Source organism: Ovis canadensis, chromosome 1 (genome assembly GCF_042477335.2).
Source record: "Ovis canadensis isolate MfBH-ARS-UI-01 breed Bighorn chromosome 1, ARS-UI_OviCan_v2, whole genome shotgun sequence".
NCBI lineage: Eukaryota > Metazoa > Chordata > Mammalia > Artiodactyla > Bovidae > Ovis > Ovis canadensis.
This window is the reverse complement of record NC_091245.1, coordinates 278,087,681-278,110,000: the sequence shown is the minus strand read 5'-3', so window position 1 is coordinate 278,110,000 and position 22,320 is coordinate 278,087,681. Positions and strand designations below refer to the sequence as shown.

At 42.3% G+C, this 22,320-nt stretch overlaps 1 protein-coding gene across 24 annotated transcripts in view; it reads left to right on the top strand.

The window, feature by feature from the left end:
• The window catches only part of TBC1D5 (TBC1 domain family member 5), a 593,981-nt gene that overhangs the window by 204,548 nt on the left and 367,113 nt on the right, over window positions 1-22,320 (top strand). For 3 of the 24 annotated variants that reach the window (XM_069568958.1, XM_069568899.1, XM_069568940.1), the window contains one exon: window positions 14,223-14,460. The exons of 19 other annotated variants lie outside the window; for them this stretch is intronic. The gene's annotated coding sequence lies outside the window, so the exon portion shown is untranslated. Of the gene's footprint in view, window positions 1-8,443; window positions 9,238-14,222; window positions 14,461-16,858; window positions 17,068-22,320 lie in introns of those variants that run through there. 2 more of the 24 variants (XM_069568966.1, XM_069568975.1) reach the window with 2 other exon arrangements.

Below are 22,320 nucleotides of genomic sequence, written 5' to 3'. Positions count from 1 at the left end.
AAAAGCACCTTTTCACGAGAAATGTCTATTTACTGATAATGATTTTTGTTAACGTTTGTATGCATGCGCTTTCCGGATGGAGGATATAAGATGCTTTTTCTGTTTTCGTATTTTTCCTTTTACAAAACAAAACGCTGCTTTTTGAGGTAGAAGAACTGTAGGTGAGTTGCTGACAACTTTGGAAACATTTTCGGAAAGAGAAGTGCTTGCCGTCAGGTACACTGGTTTCCTGCCACGTGAAAGTCTAACGTTATGAATTGGAATATGTGCTGTATAGGATTCTGCAGTTAGATGTTTTAAACCTTAGCCAACTAACGTTTTTAAGCTGTTTCATGTTTTGGAAGATTTGAAAGAAGTGTAGGAAAATTGGACAAGACTGTAAACGTGTCAGCCACATCCCTCACATCCTGTTCTTCAGAGCAGAGTAAGGAAATAGGAGACTTGAAGTGTCGTAGACATCTCATTGCACATGTTGCAATAAACAGCTATAGAATTACATCATGAAGTCAGCTAACCTCATGTGCAATGATCAGGTAGTTACTATGGTAACATTTCCATTTGTGGATTTTTGTAGAGTTAAAATTTGTAGCCATCCCATCATACCACCACTGGCTTTTGATTTTTCATGTAAATAAATCACCGTGCTACCTGCATCAGCCGCAGCACTAAACTACCATCCCTATACTCTAGGCTAGGGAATCAAAAATAGGAAAATGAAAGAAATGAGAGCATTTTGCTAAATTACATTTTAAGACTGTCCTGATGTTGTTGGTAAAATTTTAAGCATGTCTTAGGAGAAGTAAGAGGATTGCCAGTTACTCTCTGAGATGCTTGGATTTTTATAAGTATATGATATGAAATTGGTTAGGCGTGGTAACAGTAGGAGGTAAGGAGGGCTTTAATTTATCAGCTAAGTGGGTGCTAAGTAACCAGAACTGAAGTAATGACCCTTCTGAGGCCAAGAAGATTCCTTTTGAGAGCAGTCCCCTTTTATTTTAACCTTCTTAACTGTTTGAAATTTGTTCTGTATCCATATACTCAAAAGTTGCCCTGCTTATTTCACTTCTGATGATAAAATCAGGCTCTAATATCTTAGACTAACCTGGATTAAAGTAGCCTGTAATGTCCCCTTGTATCAACTACTGTAATGTCCCCTTGTATCAGTTACTGTATCCGGTAAAGACCCCTACTGTTTCTGTTTTGTTTTGCTTCCCGAAGCCCCCTGCTGCTGTTGATTACACCTAGATCTGCTACTGATTGGAACTGTTAAAAGGCAGAGACAGTGTGGCTGCTTGCTGAATCATTTAATTGTAGGACTAATAAGAGGTGTTCTGTCTGGGGCCTGAAAGAAATAGTAGCATTTGAGTATTATGTATAAAGAAGCCAAGATATAGTCTTTAATAATTTTTGAAGGTGTGAAATTTATTTACCTAGTGAATGTATTTACTTGTAGCATAATAGGGGTTTATCAGCAGCCTGGTTAGATTCTTAAACCCTGTAAGTGAACCCTGAGAGAAAGAGAGAAAGGAGGATAGATACTAGAGAAGAATTTGTACAGTTATTTTTTTCTGACAATTGAATACTGTTTGTTTTTTTAAAGATGAAAGAAATGGAGAGCTATACCAAATGGATAGCCGAAACAAATGGTTAGCAGTTCATCAGTTGAGACATTTGATAATAAAATGACAGGAAATTCAAAGTTAAGTTTGTAATTGTGGCCGTGTTTGTAACCCTGATGCACAATATAAAGTGAAGGTTATGTAAGGTACAAACCCCTCAGGAGAAGTTAACATACAAGTTTTGGAATCAAGAGATAGGATTTGCATGATAGCCGAGGGCATTTATGAGGTGTCCACAGATCAAGAACACCCATGCTTCAAAGTTTGAGGTAGTTAGTCCCTTGCCCTACTTACTGAGGGATTATTTGAAAGAGAATAGGTCTGCACAAGTGTATTACATGGTACTTTATTCTGTTACTATCCCTCTTGTGATAAGTAATACGTAATTGCTTATTCTTTTCAAGACATTTCAGGTTTCTAGGTGCAGACTAAATCAATGGTTTTAAGTAATTTGTTTAAGGAGACATCTATTGGGAGTTATGATTGACTTGAACTTGAAACAGGAAAAAGCGAATGTTCTTGTATCGAAATTTATGATATTTATCGAAACATTTTGATCAGGGAAATTGCGTGAAGGGTCCTGTCAGAAGGGACACCGCCTGTCAGGTAGGTGCTAGGTTAGAGGGACCGGTTAGAAAGCCCTGCGGCTGACAGGAGAAAGGAGGTTGGACTCGGTGCTGGCATCTCTTTCCTTTTGTTGGTGACTCACTGAATCAGTAAACTGTGAATAGAACTGCTGAAATCTAATTAATGAATCATGAACATTTATGTCATCTCAAGTAATAATAATAATCATTTTTGTGATCTCAACATTTGACACAATATTTTGTCACGATAGTCATTCAGCTTCTAAAGTGGGGGAAAAAAACCCCGAAAGTCTGCTGGGGCTGCCATGGCAGGGTCACAAAGCAGGTGGAACTGCTTCCCAGTTCTGGAGGCGAGAGGTCAGAGGGCAAGCTGGTTCTAGTGCCGCGGGCTCCTTCCGAGGGCTCCCTCCCCGGGTTGCGGATGATGCCTTTCCCCCTCTCCCCATGTCTTCACTGTGGGCTCCCTCTGCCTGGGGCTGCATTTCCTCCTTCCAGAAGAACTCCAGTCCTGTGACAGGGGCCACCTGATCACATTGTCCTTACTGTGTCTCCGAACAAGGCCACACCCTGAGGCCCTGGGGTTAGGATCTAGACATGTAAGTGTTGAAGGGTCTTAATGCAACCCATGACACCTCTGTTTGAAGCTGATAAGGTTTATCTGCCAGTGGCTAATGACACATATGACTAATCAAAAAACAGATGTGGTCACAAAGGAAAAGAAGTATGTCGGTATAGGGACCCACAGTTATATGTCCCTTTGTAGTTATCATGTGATGTAATTTTCACCTAGGTATTTTTTATTATTTTTCAGTTTATATTTTCAGTCATTGTACTGGTTTCCATCTATGGCAGAAATGGAGATGAAAGGCTGAGTTTCAAAAGTGCAGTAGAACTAAACTCCTTGTCCCTCCTCTTCCCTTGCTTCAGTTCAGTTCAGTTCAGTTGCTCAGTCGTGTCCGACTCTTTGTGACCCCATGAATCGCAGCACGCCAGGCCTCCCTGTCCATTACCAACTCCCAGAGTTCACTCAGACTCACGTCCATCGAGTCAGTGATGCCATCCAGCCATCTCATCCTTGGTCGTCCCCTTCTCCTCCTGCCCCCAATCCCTCCCAGCATCAGTCTTTTCCAATGAGTCAACTCTTCGCATGAGGTGGCCAAAGTACCGGAGTTTCAGCTTTAACATCATTCCTTCTAAAGAACACCCAGGACTGGTCTCCTTCAGAATGGACTGGTTGGATCTCCTTGCAGTCCAAGGGACTCTGAAGAGTCTTCTCCAACACCACAGTTCAAAAGCATTAATTTTTTGGCACTCGGATTTCTTCACAGTCCAACTCTCACATCCATACGTGACCACAGGAAAAACCATAGCCTTGACTAGACGGACCTTTGTTGGCAAGGTAATGTCTCTGCTTTTGAATATGCTATCTAGGTTGGTCATAACTTTCCTTCCAAGGAGTAACCGTCTTAATTTCATGGCTGCAGTCACCATCTACAGTGATTTTGGAGCCCCAAAAAATAAAGTCTGACACTGTTTCCCCTGTTTCCCCATCTAATTCCCATGAAGTGATGGGACTGGATGCCATGATCTCTGTTTTCTGAATGTTGAGCTTTAAGCCAACTTTTTCACTCTCCTCTTTCACTTTCATCAAGAGGCTTTTTAGTTCCTCTTCACTTTCTGCTTAGGATAATCTCAATTATCATCCACCCTCACCATCCAGACTTCTTAAGTTTTAAGAAAACAAGCGTTATTTTTGAAATATTATTGATAATACCTGGATTATAATGTTGCACCAGGTGGGCGTTTATGTACAACTTTGAACAGGTAGTCATTTATCTAGAAGAGAGATTGTCAATGTGTGGTCTCTGGACCAGCAGCTCAGCCTTAGATATTAACCAGGAATTTTGAGGATAGAGTCTAGGGATCTTTGTTTAATGAGACCTTGGGTGATTCTGCTATACACCAACGTTTGAGGGCCACTGGGCTGAATACAGGAATAATACCTAATTTTACTATTGTTTTTAGTAATTCAGATCTTAGAGTTGTTTCTCCCCCCGCCCCACTGTTATTTTGGTTATATTATCTGATACTGAGATTTTGATTAGGAATACCACTCAAAATTATTACATTGTTTTTGTGGGAAACCATCTCTTTTGTTGGTTTATTGTGTGTCTTTCTAGAAATGTTTTATGTTTGCAAAAGCAAATTCCGCTCTCTTTAAATGTGTGTGTGTGTGTGCGCGTGTGCGTGTGTGTGTGTGCGCGTGTGCATGTGTGTGTGTGTGCGCGCGTGTGTGCGTGTGTGTGCGCACGCGTGTGTGTGTGTGCGCGCGCGCGCGTGTGTGTGTGCGCGCGCGCATGCATGCACACGTGCTCCTTTCTCCCCCTGTATCCTTCTACAGGCAGTAACATTGGACCTTTCTGCTATTTTTACTTACAACTTGGAAGTCTTTCTATATCAATATATGCGTCTTTCATCCTCCTCTTCTTTAATAGCTATGTAGTAATACCACTGCACGCCTTTACAGCAACTTACTTAACAGGTCCCCTTTTGATGGACATTTATGTTTAGCCATTTTGCTATTTTAAAAATTCTGTGAGAAATATTACTGTGTGTTTAAGTTACAGCTATATAGTTTCCCACATATTGAAGTATATTCACAGGATAATTCCCTAAGAATGTAATCTCGAGGGCAAAGAGTACCTGTGCATATGTACACACTCATAATTTCGACAGCTATTCCCACTTCGCCCTCCGTGGTAGTTGCACCGGTGCTGTACCCCCTTTATCAGATAAAAGTTATTGCTTCAAAAATGTGTTTTCTTAAGGTGCAGCAGTGTTACATAAGTTACGTTTTTGAAGGAGACAAATCTACGTTATGCTGAAAAAATAACCCCAAAACTTAAAAGATAGCTTTTAGCAAACAGTATGTAAGACTACTGCTTCAGAGTTTTATATGTCAGTTATAATATGTCTTAGAAACGTCTTATCGCATAAATTGAAGAGAGGACTGATGATTGTCTCCTCTAACCTGAAGTCAACCTACAGGTAGTGATTCATTCAACGTGATTTTTATATCTAGCAAAACATATTTTTGAAATAGTTTTGGAGTACTTGGACAATTTTTAAATGTGGGAATTATTTGAGATATTACATTTGTAGTTGCTTAAAATTGTATGACTTTTTTGGTATCTATCATAGTTCTTAATTAAAACTCTTTTTAGGTTTTTTCATTTACTCAGTATCATTGGTTTATATTGTGTTAATCGTTTCAAAATCTAAAATGAAGCAGTGAGTGAGACAGAGCACTGGGTTTTTGGTGGTGGTTTTAAAAACATTCTATACTCCCCCCCCCCCCCCCGCCCCGCCTTTAACACTCTCTTAACTTAAAACTACTAAACAGATTTTTATTTTAATCATTGGAACAAAAAATGTTCTCTTGGGCTGATACTAGTACTTTCTATGCCAAGTTACAGACCGGAATCTATTTTTATAGGCCAAGATAGAAACCTCTGAAAACCAGAGTTTATAATGGAAACATTGACAGGCCCTTAACTATCACAGCACACATGGCCCTGCTGAAATCAGAAGGTACGAGGCACGAGGCCTCGCACGCAGGGGAAGCAGGGAGGCTTCAGCGATTGCACCGTCAGATGCCTTTCAGCTGGGATGTAGTAAGAGTCCCTGCAAGCGCAGCCAAGCCCATGGCCGTGAGAGCCCGGCGTGAGGGCCAGTTCCTGCCCTCTGAATGCTTGTGCTCAGGCGCGCAGACACTGGGGAAGCAGTGGCGCACACTCGTCTGGAGACGGCCTTGTGAGCGGATATGGTCGGGGAGAAACACGTGAACTTCTTGATCTCTAGGTTTAATTCATGGCTCAGCCCTGAAAGCCTTGCATGCTTTTGCATGTAGGTTACTACACGTGTTTCTGGGTATTATTGCAAAGCAGGAAGATCAGATCAATCACGTCTTTATTATAATACTACCCTGAAGAAAGCTTAAATGCTATGTTGTTACACAAGCCAGGCAAGTCTGATACTGAGTAGTTGACTTGGAAACTTACTGTTTATGTCTTCTTTGAGGCATTCTTTTTAGGTTAAAAAAAAAATCGGCTTTTCTGAAAACCACGTTTGATTGCTCAACTTTATTTGATTAAACAAAAGTCATTAAAACAACTACCATTTTTAAAGTTACTGTGCTTTTTTCAGTCATGTTTTAAGTGAGACTAGTTCTTCTGCTATTAGTTAATGATTGCATCAGTTAACACAGGATGAATGGCCCTACAGTGTAATAACTGCTTTACAGGGAGAACTCAGAACGTGTCAGATGCTGGGATGTAGTGAAAAGGGTTTGAGCCCTACAGTTAATTTGAATGTTCATGAAGGGCTGTGTTCTCGCGCTTGTAACACCAGCATTATCTGGTCTCTTCTTTCCCTTTATCTTGTTAAACGTGGGAGAGAAGTGGAGGTGTCATGTCAGATACGCCATCTCAGAAGCATCCTGAAGTGTTAGGAAAAACCAGCCTCTGGTGGGAAGATAATGAAGTGATACTTTGTTGCTATAGGTTTGCAAGTACTGCCAGAAGGAAGGGGTAAGGGGGAGTTGTTAATTTGAATCTGAATCAGATTTTCTGTTCTAGTTAAATTTTCCTTAGCTGTTGACCTATATATCTGATCTGTGTATCTGTGTACATGTATTAAGGTTTAGATAGGATACATGTTTCTGTCCTTAGAGATATCTCTTATGCATCAAGTTGGCTTTCCATTAATGAAGAGAATGTGGACATTTTTGAGTAATTTCTTCACTTAAAGTGTTAGAAATAATGCTTTAGTATCCTGAAAAATAGAAAATGTCTAAAGTAAGCTATGTAATTCTGTGCACTTGTACTAATTCTAGAATAAGGAGCTTTCATTTCCATCTTCCACTTTCTTGCTCCGTTTCTTTAGGAACGAGAGTCTGTATGCTAACCTCTGCTTCCCCTCGCCACTGCTGTGGAAAACTTCCCCGTGGGTTTAGGGAAAATACAGTGTTGATCTTGGTTGTACAGGCAGAAGTTAGCGTCATATTTTACAAGTTCCATTTTATAAGGGCACTTCACGATGAAGTGAGGTGAAGGAGCGGTGTGCGTGTGCGTGGGTGCTTTGTGTGTGTGTGTGTGTGTGTGTGATGGCAGAAAGACAAAAACAGACATTCGTGAGTTCCTAGGTTTACAGATTTATCTGTTTTATAGATTATTCTGGAAGCAAAAGTACAATAATGTAAGCATAATACTATATGAGACCGAAATCCAGAAGCATTTCTAGAGCTGACTAAAATATTTTTGTTATTTACATTCGTAGCTGAGAGGGCTGATAACCATTAAGGGCCTGCTGGCGTATTAGATTATACACAAGTTCTGTGCCATGCTGACACTATTAATACATTTACTCAATCCACACGTGCCATTAGCAGTTTCTGGCTAAAGTCTTTCTTAGGAGGGGCAGTAGTTTTCATCAGTGAAGGCCTCTGCCGTAATGACACCATGAATAACTATTCGATGCACACCTGCCATTAGCAGTCTCTGACTAGAGTCTCTCAGGAGGGGCAGTATTTCTCATCAGTGAAGGGAGAGTCTTAGTGTGTTGCCTCTGTGCCCCGTGAAGCTGAGGTGGCTGAGGCGGTGTCAGGATTTTCCTTTCCCAGCCCATCCGTTAGTTTTCTTACTTGAACTTGATACGAGAGACACGGGGCTAGGAGCTCCTGACCGTCAATAGTTGTTATTTACTCAAAAACAGCTCAAGGCTTTGGATTTAATTTATGATATTTATACTTTTAAATATGCTTTCACGCTTTGGTATTTTTGCTTTCTTTACATATTGACCTTAATAGGTCAGATAAGCTAGTGCTGTGTCTTAAATATGTTATCTTTTAATTGTAAGGAAAAAACAGATTTAGGTATTATTGGAATGTAGAAAATAAATTTACTTCAGAAAAGAATTTAGTATGTTTTTGAACTTAGGTAAATAATTGGAGGAGACTTTTGTTCACTTAGTTTCCAAGAAAATACAGGTATTCCAGGTAAGAGATTTGGCTGATGGATGATATTTTATGCCAGATATTGAAATATGCAAGAATACCTTGGGGAACTAGAGAATGGAAGGCTGTGAGAGGAAGCGTTAATTCTCAAGCGTGTTCCTTTTAAAATATTGTACTTCTTTTCTTGTTCCTTTAATCTGAATTGCCATCATTTCCTCTAAAGAGAGAAGAGAAGTGAGCTCCGGCTTCTTGGCTGTTGCTGCTGAGCTTAGGCATAGCCATCGCCCCGCAGCCGCCCCGGGGCTGCACCTGGGGCTGAGGCAGTGTGCCTTCCACACTTGCTCCTGTTGAGGCCCGTGCTCTCCGGTTGGGGTCTGCTGAGCCTGCACGGCCTCAGATCAGCTGCCTGCTCCCGCGCGAGCTCCGCGTCCTTCCCGGCCCTTTGTCTCCTCAGCTTCTGTACCTTTTCCTCATAGCCTGACACGCTGCGTGACACGGGAGCTGTGTTTAAGCCACGAGAGTTTGAATTCCCTGGAGACAGAGACTCGCCCTGCGTTTACCAGGAGCTGGTCGTCTAGGGCCGGCCTCCGGGCTCGCGAGGAGGCGGCCGGCGCTCACTCAGCGGAGGGTCTCGCCTTTGCCGGCCCGCTGCCCCCGCTCCTGCCTCCTGCCTCCCGCGCTCCCTCGAGCGGCCGCTGGGCCAGCGGGCGTGAAGTCTGCGTTCACGTCCAGGGAGCGGATGGGCCTGGAGGGACGCTCGCAGGCTTTCGGCTCTGAACTCAGCGCCGTCCTGTTTCCTGGCGTGTGGGCACCGCCTGCCGGGGTGCGCGCCCGGCGGCTGCGGACGGCGCGCCTTCGCGAGGCCCGCTGGCGCCTCCGCTCCGCGTGCTGGCTGCGCGCGCGCAGGTGTTCAGAGTCCTCCGGCGTTGGTGAGTCCTCACAACACCTGGGACGTGGGTACTTCCCGCTTTCGCACTGAGGACGCCAAGGCGGAGAGAGTTTAACCGACGAGCCTGAGGTGAGATAGTGAGTGAGGGCGTTTCCTCCACTCGAGCCTAGAGTGTGGCTTGGCCCTGGAGTCGGCAGTGCCAGAGCTGAAGGCTCCCGCTGCCCGGGGGCTGCAGCGCGCGCTGGTGCTGCGCTGAGGGCTCGCTCTTCTCCGTTCATTCTCTTAGAAGAAAGAACCCTTCTGGTTTGTTTGTTTTTTTTTTTTCATCTGAAGTAGAAATATGGGATTGACTTTAAAATGATCTAATTTCTGAATTTATTCAATTCAAAAGTTTAAAATTGAATGAAAAGGAGTTAGGAAACATTTCAGAGAGACTCGAACGTTTGAGATGAACTTTGAGAAGTGATTAGTGGCATCTGGTCTGATGGATATTTATTCATTAATTTGACAATATTTACTGTCTGTTTTTTGTTAGGTCATGAGAATAGAGGAGTGAAAAAGAAAGGTTTCAGAGAGAGAGGAATGGACTGGGATAGGTTTCCCTGACCAAGGCCAGTGGCCCAAACAAAGAGAGAGGAAGGAAAACACTGGAAATCTTTAGAGAATGAAAAGACATGAAGTCGGTTAGAGGTAGGTGCGGATAGGTCAGGAAAGGGATGGGGAAGTCGTTAGGTCTGTTAATATTTCAGTAGACATTATGCAGCCGCAGACGTCACTGCACTGATGTAATATGAAATACAGAGCAGGTTACGGGTCCAAAGAACAGGATTTTATTAGTAGCTCTGCTTCCTGATTGTATGAATTTGAACAAGTCATCTTATGTTTTCATAAGCAAATATTTCTTATAGGATATATCCTCATGTTATAATTTTTAAAGCATACATAGGACTCTAAACTGAACAATCTTCCTCAGACATTGCAAGCTTATATTTATATATTTTTTCAAAATAAGGAGTCATGCTCTATATGTTCTGCTACTTGCTGATTTCAGTATCCTGTGTGTATTTTCTTATCTGTGAATTTATACTTTTAATGCTTATGTGTTATTCCATTTCTGGGTTACCAAAATTTATAAGACCAATTCTTTATCCATGGATAGTTAGGTTGTTTATAGCTTTTGGCTATTACAGTCAACATCTTTCTGCATGGATTTGGTTGGAGGCCATGTCAGTAGGATAAATTCATCACAGTAGCACTGCTGAACCAAAGGGCATACACATTTATAATTTTGATAGTTGTTGCCAGATTGCTTTTCAAAAATTTGTGCTTCTATAATCAAGTTAATCAGAATCAAAATGCATATTTCTCCACATCCTTATCAACACTAGGTATTATCCACCTTTTTTTATTTGGCAAATTTGATGAGAATTACATCTAATTTTTTTAGTTGACATTTCTTTAATTATGAGTGAGGTTGCATATTATTTTACGTTACATGCACACATGTTCACATACACAGTAACATTTCATTTTGCTGGGAGCTGCTTAATGCTCTCTGTACTCGTTCATTAAACTCTTCCAGTTTTATTTTTCTTATACAATTTTTAGAAAGAGGACAGTTACCCTTCTTCCTCAGTAAATGGTTGAGATGATCAAGTAAGTTAGTGTTTGTCAACCACGTTTTTTCATTATTGCTTCCCTAAAAGAACTTTTAAACAGTGTTCCCCTAATCCTCCCTCTTTCCCAGTGATGTTTTAATACCACAGATGTACACGGATACGCTTTGTATCTGTTTATCTTCTGTGGCCTCTTGGTGGGCCATAAGCCATTGTAATGTCTAAGATTTCTCTCCAGCCCCACCCCAACAGCCAGTTTTCATCCCCTCCAAGGACAGTATCACTCCTGCTGAGATCATATGGTACGTGTAAAGGTTTTGTAAAGTGCAAAGTGCTATTTAAATATAAAGCTTTATTGTTAATAGTTTGCATTTCGTGTGATATATTCCATGTCTGTTTTGCAGCTGCCTTTTTCTCATTGCAGATTTCCCTTTTGTGGCTCTAGGCACTTATTGTTTTTCTGTTCAATTTGCTGCCTTTGGGACAGTCTTTATTGTGCTGACCTCTCCTCAGCTCTCCCTGCCTATCATTAAGATGTACTGTCCTTTGAGAGCCTGTCCTGGCTAAGTTCACTTTCTCCATGAAGTCTTTTTAGTCCCTTGTAATTATCCCTTGGCTTCATAGAGTTAGAGCTCTTTTAATACATCCCTTCTGCTGTGACATTCTCTCTCTTATTATAGGCCTGTCTGTCTCCTCCTGGTAGATTGTCAGTGTCAGAATAGCAGTGATGGTGCCTCTTTCCATCCTTCACCCCCACATGTCCCTTCCACGGCGCCCTTGTACATGGCGGGGAGGCAGGAGGGACGCCTTGCAGTAGGTTTCTAAAGACGTTTGAATTCATGTCCCGGCCGCTCAGTGTGTGACCTTGGGCTGAGACCTTTAACCTGCAGGCCTCAGTATCCACCTGTACAAAACAGGGCTAATAACCATCTTTTTGATAAGATTGCTGAAAAGATTGAAGGGCATAATAACGTAAAGCACAGTGCCTGGCATTTAGTTAAGCTTTCCATTAAACATTCAGTTCAGTTCAGTCGCTCAGTCGTGTCCGACTCTTTGCGACCCCATGAATCGCAGCACGCCAGGCCTCCCTGTCCATTACCAACTCCCAGAGTTCACTCAGACTCATGTCCATCGAGTCAGTGATGCCATCCAGCCATATCATCCTCGGTCGTCCCCTTCTCCTCCTGCCCCCAATCCCTCCCAGCATCAGAGTCTTTTCCAATGAGTCAGCTCTTCGCATGAGGTGGCCAAAGTACTGGAGTTTCACCTTCAGCATCATTTCTTCTAAAGAAATCCCAGGGCTGATCTCCTTCAGAATGGACTGGTTGGATCTCCTTGAAGTCCAAGGGACTCTCAAGAGTCTTCTCCAACACCACAGTTCAAAAGCATCAATTCTTCAGTGCTCAGCCTTCTTCACAGTCCAACTCTCACATCCATACATGACCACAGGAAAAACCATAGCCTTGACTAGACAGACCTTGTTCGGCAAAGTAATGTCTCTGCTTTTGAATACTCTGTCTAGGTTGGTCGTAACTCTTCTTCCAAGGAGTAAGCGTCTTTTAATTTCATGGCTGCAATCACCATCTGCAGTGATTTTGGAGCCCAAAAAATAAAGTCTGACACTGTTTCCACTGTTTCCCCATCTATTTCCCATGAAGTGATGGGACCGGATGCCATGATCTTGGTTTTCTGAATGTTGAGCTTTAAGCCAACTTTTTCACTCTCCACTTTCACTTTCATCAAGAGGCTTTTTAGTTCCTCTTCACTTTCTGCCATAAGGGTGGTGTCATCTGCATATCTGAGTTTATTGCTATTTCTCCCGGCACTCTTGATTCCAGCTTGTGCTTCCTCCAGCCCAGCGTTTCTCATGATGTACTCTGCATAGAAGTTAAATAAGCAGGGTGACAATATACAGCCTTGATGTACTCCTTTTCCTATTTGGATCCAGTCTGTTGTTCCATGTCCAGTTCTAACTGTTACTTCTTGACCTGCATACAGATTTCTCAAGAGGCAGGTCAGGTGGTGTGGTAATCTGCAACTATTTCTTAGCACAGAGAAAGACATTGAACGAAGTATTATCATAATCATTTCTGTTTCTTTATTTGTGAACATAATCTATTGTTCATTGTACACAGAGGAAATGTGGTTTTCTTTAAATCATTTCTTTTTTTAAAGAATGTGTCCTGCAATATAATTCAGCATATGGATATCATTTAAAGTGCACCTGAATAATAATATATCATGCATTATTCTTTTGTCTTTCAGTACAGTGTTAGAATTATTAAATAACCACGATTAAAAAAAAGTCCTATAAATCACTGAGCAAAAGACAACCCAGCTGAGAACTAGGCAAAAGATAGGACAGCACTCTGATAAAGAGACCTGAATGGCCAGTAGAGAGATGTGAATGATTAATTTCATTTGACAACTTGACTGGGCCATGGGGTGCCCAAGTGTTTGCTCAGACATTATTTTGGGTGTTTTGATGAGGGTATTTTGAAAGAAATTAATATTTAAATAGATAGGAAGCAGATTGCCCTCTATAATGTAGGTAGGCCTCATCCAATCAGTCAAAGGCCTGGATAGAACATAAAGCTGACCTTTCTAATGAGCAAGAAGAATTCCATAGTGCAATGATTTGGACTTCATATACAACATCCCTTCCTGCCTTCAAACTGGAACATTATCTCCACCTGTCTAAGAGGCTAGCCCATTGACTCTTCCTGAATCATTCGCTTGCTTTCCCATTTTGATCATTGAACTTTCTAGTTTCCATTAATCATGAGAGCCAGTGTCTTTATAATAAATCTCTCTCTCTCTATGTGTGTGTGTGTGTGTGTGTGTGTGTGTGTGTGTGTGTGTGTGTGTATGTAAAAGCAATATTCAGTGGCACTCATTTATTTATTTAAGATTTTGGCCATGCTGCACAGCTTATGGGATCTTCGTTCCCCAACTAGGGATTGAACCCAGGCCCTTGCCAGTAAACTGCTGGACTGCCAGGGAATTCCACATCTATGTATGTCCTTATTTGCATGGGATGGGGTGGGGGAAAGGTGGGAGAAAGAGAGAGGTGGAAGAGGGAGGAAGAAGGGAAGAGCAGGGAAATAAAGTAGCCTATTTTTTCTGTTTCTCTAGAGTACCTTCACTAATACAGCAGATGGAAAGTCTTTCCATCAGATAGTCAAGGTGATGCTAATTAAATCCACAGTGCGATACCACTTCATTCTGTTCTGACTGACAAAAAAAAAAAAAGGAAAGGCTTGTGATACTAATACAGAATTTCCCATATCAAATGTAATTTGGTTCAGTGACTTTGGATCAGAGTTTGACAGTATTTTATTAGATAAGCTAAGGATTTGATCCAGCAATTTCAGTTATAAAATGTCAGTTTACAAGTTGTAAAGTCTACTGAAATGACTAGGTTTGTCATCAAAATATAATTACATTAAATGTTGAAATTCATTTTAAAATTTAGCTTTTTGTTAACATGCTTCCCAGGTTGGTGCTGGTGGTAAAGAATCTACCCACCAGTGCAGGAGATTCAGGAGATGCAAGTCTGACCCTGGGTTGGGAAGACCCCCTGGAGGAGGAAATGGCAACTCCAGTATTTTTGCCTGGAAAATCCCATAGACAGAGGAGCCTGGCGGGTTCCTGTGTCCCTGGGGTTCACGGGGTTGCAGAGTCAGACACAAAGGAGCACAAGCATGAATTTACGAACAACATGCTTCTAATGCAGGTTGGTTCACGACTGACTTTTGTATTCGATTGTATGTGCAGCTGTAGATACATGTATGTGCCCTGCCATATGGATTCAAAATTGCTATTTTGTGTAGACTTGTATAGAGTACTTAATAAAATTATTAGTGAAATGAAGTGTTTTGAAGAAATATATCAAGAATTTCAGTCACCAAGTACAATATGAAATTCTAGTAGTAATATTTTTGTACTTTTCTTTTTTTGTTGCTAAGCGTTTTCTCTCAATAAATCACTGGAAAAATTCTGTAAGGTATAATGTTGGTGTTTCCAAGGATGTTGTTGTTGCCTTAGTTGCTAAGTTGTGCCCAACTAGCCCACCAGGCTTATCTATCCATTTCCCAGAACACTGGAGTGGGTTGCTGCTTTGTTCTCCAGGGGATCTTCCCAACCCAGGGATCAAACCTGTGTCTCCTGCATTGTCAGGCAGATTCTTTACCGTTAAGCCACCAGGGAAGCTCCTCCAAGGAATGTATGTGCTACATATGAATCAGTTCAGTTTAGTCCCTCAGTCGTGTCCCACTCCCTGCAACTCCATGAACCACAGCACGCCAGGCCTCCCTGTCCATCACCAACTCCCGGAGTGTGCCCAAACCCATGTCCATCGAGTTGGTGATGCCATCCAACCATCTCATCCTCTGTCATCCCCTTCTCCTCCTGTCCTCAATATTTCCCAGCATCAAGGTGTTTTCCAGTGAGTCAGCTCTTCGTAGCAGGTGGCCAAAGTATTGGAGTTTCAGCTTCAGCATCAGTCCTTGGAATGAACATCCAGGACTGAGCTCCTTTAGGATGAACTGGTTGGATCTCCTTGCAGTCCAAGGCACTCTCAAGAGTCTTCTCCAACACCACAGTTCAAAAGCATCAATTCTTTGGCTCTCAGCTTTCTTTATAGTCCAACTCTCACATCCATACATGACCGCTGGAAAAACCATAGCCTTGACTAGATGGACATTTGTTGACAAAGTAATGTCTCTACTTTTGAACATGCTGTCCGGGATGGTCATAACTTTCCTTCCAAGGAGTCAGCATCGTTTAATTTCATGGCTGCAGTCCCCATCTGCAGTGATTTTGGAGCCCAAGAAAATACAGTATGTCACTGTTTCCATTGTTTCCCCATTGATTTGCCATGGAGTGATGGGACCGGATGCCGTGATCTTAGTTTTCTGAATGTTAAGTTTAAGCCAACTTTTTCGCTCTCCTCTTTCACTCTCATCAAGAGGCTTTTTAGCTCCTCTTCACTTTCTGCCATAAGGATGGTATCATCTGCATATCTGAGGTTATTGATATTTCTCCCGGCAATCTTGATTCCAGCTTGTGCTTCTTCCCACCCAGCGTTTCTCATGATGTACTCTACATATAGTAAATAAGCAGGGTGACAATATACAGCCTTAACGTACTCCTTTTCCTGTTTGGGACCAGTCTGTTGTTCCATGTTATACATATAAATAATCCATATTATAAAGCAAAGTATTAGTTTCTGAACTATGAGGAAAGCAATAGACTGCACAGGTATATTTTATAAATAAACTATGTAAGTTTACTGATTTGACCACTTAGATTCAGTTTACCACATCTAAGTAAGTAGTGGCTTTACTTAACTAATTAGTAAAAGCCTAGAAATTTACACTACTTGAGCAGAAATTTCCTACTGTATTAAAAATAATTGGCCATCTTGATCTTTTACTTGATTTTATTGAATTTAAATTCCTAGAAATTTTAAATATATATTTATAATTGTAAAAGTTATAGCATAAAAACATTTCTTTGCTAAGGAAAACTTTGTTAAATTGTACTTACATAAAAGTGAGTATATTTGGGGTTGTGGAGGGAAAGGATCATTTGGTTTTGAAAGCCTCTTTTTATAGGAAAAAAATTACCGTGTAATAATAACAATGTGCTTGATCCTGTTTATTCCCATTAGAAATTAGGACACTATTTCCAGGCCTTAAACAATTTTCAGAGCCTTCAGATATCTTACTTATCTCCATTAGTATAAATAACATTGTAATTTCAAATGACTGTGTCCAATTGAGTGTACTTTTAAACATTTTATTGTGATATTCAGTGAGATTTTGGAGATAGCCTACTGTCGTCTTCTGCCTAAAGCATATACACAGAAAAAAGAGGTGTCTGTTTCTGCTGGTGAATTTCTCTGATATGGGACAGAGTTTGCGTAGCCCTCTGCGGTCCCTGTGTACCCATATTACTGCTTGTGTAGTCATGCAGTTTTGTTAATCATACCCTTTTGTGAGTCCCCTCAGGCTTTTGTTTGTTCTGCGTGAAGTTCATGGAATTGTGTTGTTTTTTAGTTTGCATTGAAAGTAGAGTGAGAGTGTTAGTTGCTCAGTCGTGTCTGACTCTTTTGACCCCGTGGACTGTAGCCCGCCAGGCTATTCTGTCCATGGAATTCTCCAGGCAAGATTAGTGGAGAGAGTTGCCATCCCATTCTCCAGGGGATCTTCCTGACCCAGGAATCAAACCCAGGTCTCCCACATCGCGGGCAAGCTCTTCACTATCTGAGCCTCCAGGGGAGCCCCAGTATGCATCAGTGTCTCGGAAGGCTTCAGTGGCGGCGGTGGACATCAGGATGGTATGTCAGCGCTCCATCTCGTCTTCTGTCTGTATCATCAGCCCTCTCTTCTTCTTTTTTTTTTTTTAATATATTTATTTATTTAATTTATTTGACTGTACCCGCTCTTAGTTGTGGCATGCAAATGGTTAGTTGCAGCATGTGGAATCTAGTTCCCTGACCAGGAACTGAACCCGGGCACTCTTCACTGGGAGTGCAGAGTTTTAGCCATATACCACCAGGGAATTCTCAGACCTTTCTTCTTTATCCATCTTTCGTTTTGTCGGTGCTTAAAACTTTCCCTCTCATGAAAGTTAAACCTAAACATTTTAATTCTGATTTTGAGAGTCTTATGTTTACATTTTAAGCTATGCATATGTACCAGTGTTTTTACAAGGACATCTGAATGGTTTTGGTATTAGAACACACATCGAAATCATTTGTACACATACCTTTTGGGTAAAGATGGAACAGTTACATCAACATGTGGATATCTAAGATCCTGCGAGGAACCATCAAGTTTCATTTTTCTGCTATTTAGTAGCTGATGATTTCTGTTGAGTTTGTTCATTTGTTTATTATTGTATTTCTTTATAGCCCCTTTTCTTAGGACAATTGGAAATCAAGTTCTGGTGGGGCTAGGGGGTGTCCATTTGTGTGGTATATTTTGGTCTTTCCCGTTACCAATCAGAGAGCAGCCCTGGAAAAATGCTTTTTTGCCTTAGAGTGAGTTCTTTTGGAATCTCACCTTTTGAGAGTTTTGGTCTCTTTGAATTTTGGAACTCCTACAGTGAGCTTACCGCATATTTTCCCATAAATGTTCCACTTACCTACTGGTAGAGTTGTCAGCTAAAATATAGGGTGCACAATCAGCTAAATGGAGAATACATTTAGTATAAGCACAAGCCAAATATTATTTTGTTGTTTTTCTAAAATTCAAATGGGCATCTGTATTTTTATCTTATGTTATTTCAATTAATTGATTAATGCTTAGTTTGCAGCTTACTTCCTCAGCTTTCTTCTCACTGAACTCTGAGCCACTTGAATGAAGGGGTGCAGTTACACCCTGATTCATCTGGACCTGGTTTTCCTGTCACTATGACGTTTACTGGCTGAAAGAATGAGCTCTCTAATCAGCTCTGAGTATTTCTAAAGCAGCTTTGCTGAACTGAGTTTGCCCTTTTATGTGAATTGAATTCATTGAAAAAAAAAATCATGTTTCAAAGAATAGTTGCAGATCTCAAGCTTAATGGAAAAAATTCCATCTCTCCTTCCCTTCGTCATCTTTCTCTCCCTTCTTTTTTCAGCTCTTACTATAATTAGCAGCATCAACAGCAAATGTTTGCTTTAGTTAAATTATTCAGAACATTTATTTTACTTGTCAAAGGTTAGATCAGGTGGTTGTTTGAACTGGTAATTAAGTGCAGTCTAATATGCTCTCATGCTTATATGCACTGTAAGCTTGGTTCCTCATCACTTTGTACAGTTTTATGTTGTTCAAGTCTGACATTTCAAAAAGGTTTTTGATTTTGTGGAAAAGAAAACATTCTGAGCAGTTTGATATCTGGTGTGAGAATGTCCAAAGTTACGGTTGAAAGCATCCCGTTTCAGTGCTGCTGTGACACACAGCATCCCAGTGGCAGCATTCTCCAAGCAGCGTATAGAATCGCGCTCCCTGCTTATTCAGTTCCTGTTTGACATGACGACCAGTGCTGAAGGACTTGGCCCCTGGGAGGTGTTCAATACGTATTTGTCACATGAGTGTTTTAGGTCATATGAAACAGCATGGGGCATAGCTCAGTTCTTGTAGCTCAGTATAATTTAAGACAGTATTTGTTCCTGCTCTGAGGCTCTTTTAAATAATTCCGATTTGTGTGCTTGTGTGTGGGGGCAAGTCTAACACAGCTAATCTTTGTATCTGGGAATTAGGCTCAATTATGCCTTGGATTTGTGGACTCATTGAATAAATGATTTTTACAGGTGTGTATATGTGAGTACTTTGGAGTATAGATGGATAGAGCACATCCTTTATCCTTAGAAAGAATAGAGGATAGTGGAGAACAACTGTTACACTGAGGAAGGGTTCACGTTAGTGTGAGTCATATACACCGTGAGTGGGCATCTGAGGGGTGCTGGGGAAGGTGACTGCTGCAGCTTAAGGACAGATGCATGTGTGCTAAGCCTTTCCAGTCATGTCTGACTCTTTGCCACCCTTTGGACCATAGCCCGCCAGGCTCCTCTGTCCAGTGATTCTCCAGGCTGGAATACTCGAGTGCCTTGCTGTGCCCTCCTCCAGGGCACCCTCCCGACCCAGGGATCAACCTGGGTCTCTTAGTCTCCTTCATTGGCAGGCTGGTTCTCTGCCACTAGCACCAACTGGGAGGCCTAGGTCACAGTTGATTAAGCAAAGAAGGTGAGGAACGAACCACCAGGCAGAGAAGCCATTTGTTGGAAGTCCTGAGGGTTGCGGTTTGTGGGCGTAGTTAAAAGAAGAGTGAACAGGGGGAAGGTGCAGGCCGAGTCCCGTGTCTTTCCCAGAAGTTGTTCGGTAGCTTCTCTGGCCCTTAGGGAACAGTTCAGGACATACCGTGTGGTCTGTAACCCTGCCTTACAGAGGCCCCGCCTGCCTCCCCAGCTGGTTATCACCCAAGCTGAGCCCGCGGCCTGGGCCCCTGCCTGGAGCGCACACGGATGTCTCCTGGAAGGCCTCGCACAGTGTGTTCCTCTGCCGGCGGCCCCCTCCTTGCCTCCCAGCTACAGTCTACACCACTTTTATTTAGTTGAAGTATCAATATAACATTAAAAAGAGGCCAGTCACGTGGTATCTTAAGAAGTATTTTAATATTATTGTCAGTAAACCACAACAAAGAACCTTGGTTCCACTGCAGTCTTTGGTATATTTTCCCACACGTGATCTTGTTTAAGTCTCACGTTAGTCATGAGATAGGTCTTACATGAAATTAACAAACAGAGAATTGTCTTTCATTACAAAATGCCATGTTTTAGCTAGAATTTGCTACTTGGGATAATTGAAATGAAAGTAAAGCCATCTTTCAAAATAAGAGCAGATACAGAGTTGTGTGTATACCAAACCTTCTTTGTGTGCGTGCGTATTTTTAATAAAATTGACTTAAGTGATTAGCCACAAGATGTAATCTATTTGATGTCAAATGTAAACCAGATGTTATCCTAAAACACTTTCAAATTTTACTTTTATCACTGAAATGCTAGTCTGTTTTTTTTTCTTTGTAATTTATATAAGGAAACTTAGAAATTCCAGAGGTTAACTTTTGTCAGAAACTTCATTAAATTGGTTTATCACATACCTAGGTTTGTGACATATTCTCATCACTGGCCTGTATATGGTACTTTTATCTATGGGATTAGCTTGCATGTTACATAACCATTAGTAATATGTCACTAGTTTTTCAGAAGTTTCTCAAAATCTAAGCATTTGCAGTTGAAATGCAAGGAGTTAGGCCAGTTATCATCCAGTGTACTAGTGTGTTTAGCAGCTAACCTGGTTTCAGCCCTGAAAAAGATAAGGGTTATTTTTCCAGTACGTGAACGGGCTTGACTCACAGGGCATGGGTCACAGATTGGGTCAGATATGCAGATTTCTTGCTGTCATTGGTCTTCCCTGGCTTCAGGAAGAAAGGGGAGAGGGGCCATACGAGGGTTTGCAAGGAACTTGGGCTCTCTTCTCACATGCTGTGTTTCTGAGCAGGTCCTGAGCAGCACCACAGGCTAAGTGTGTGTTCAGCTACCCTGGGTTCTCCCAGGAGAGAGCCCAGGGTCTCAGAATGCCTCCCACCTAAAGGGACAGGCCCTTGCTTCTTTAAGGTAATTCTTCTTAGAAGATTTTCCTAGGGCTTCCCTGGCAGTCCAGTGGTTAAGACTCTGCACATCTAATGCAGGGAGCAGGGGTTCGATCCCTGGTTGGGGTGTGGCCGTGAAAAGAGATCTTTCTAATTACTGGTCTATTTAATGGGCTCTGTCTTCTCAAATATGTTTTTAAAAAGTGTTTGTTTATTGCGGGGCCTTTGTTGCTGCATGTGGACTTTCTCTAGTCGCCCTGCAAGGGCTGCTTGTTGTGCTGACTTCTGCTGCTGCCGAGCGCAGGCTGCAGGATGTGGGGGCTTCAGTGATTGTGGAGCACGGGCTCGGTAGCTTTGGCACATGGGCCCAGTTGCCTCGTGTGTGGGGGTGCATTCTGGACCAGGGATAGAACCAGTGTCCGCTGCATTGCAAGGTGAATTCTTAACTACTGGACCACCAGGAAGCCTCAGATATCTTTAGTTCTTATCTCTTTCATGTATTTTGTGCCAAATGTAGCTAAAAGTTCTGAAAACCTGATTTAAATGAATAACTAACTTGGACTCAGATTTATCTCATTGTACTTTATTGGATTCTTTCAAACTGTCATCAGGAATGCCTTACTGGGAAAAAAAATAAGGTTACCTTCCAAAATTGGGAGATACAGAAGTGAATAAAATAGGTAAAGCCTTTGCATTCATAGACTTATAATGGGGGGAATGCATAGTAAACAAAATACAAGTAAGTTTGTGCTGTGTGAGGTAGTGATGTGTGTTATAAGAAAAGCTGAGTGCTGGGATGAAGACAGAGGGAGGCCTGAGTGTGGCCCCTGGTCATGGGTCCCCTGATACCCAAGGTGATGTTTGAGCAGGGCTTGGAAAGGTGTGGGGAGAGCTGTCCCTGAGGATGGACACCTGAGGGAAGTGTTTAGGAACCAAGGAAGGTACAGAGGCCCAGTGGCAGGAAGTGGCCCACCACAGGCGAGAGACTGTAAGGGGGCCTCAAGGGCCGGAAGGCCAGAGCGGCAGGTGCAGGGGAGCTTCCGGAGAAAAGCTCAACGCAGTGGCTGGGGGCAGGGTCCTGGGGAGCCCTGGGAAGACACTGCACTTTGTTGTGGCTGCGGTGAGAAGCCGGTGCTAAGCTCTGAGGCACGGTCCGAGCCGAGTCTTGGGCACTCGGGCTGCTGTTCGCTAGTGCCTGCAGGTGGAGCGGGAGCCCTACTGAAGGAGAGGGAGCAGTCTGCGTGGCGCTGGCAGAGACCTGGAGCCAGGCGGTGGCGGTCCAGATCCCACACTGGAGAGCCAGCAAGACTTGCCAGGGCTTAGGCGTGCTCTGGGAACAGCCATCAGCTGATCTGAATTTGAGCCCATATCAGTGCTAAGGGGCACGGTGTCCAAGCAGAGGGAGGGGAGATGTGCAGAGACCTGAAGCGGTGCTGAGTCGGATTCTCGCTCAGGA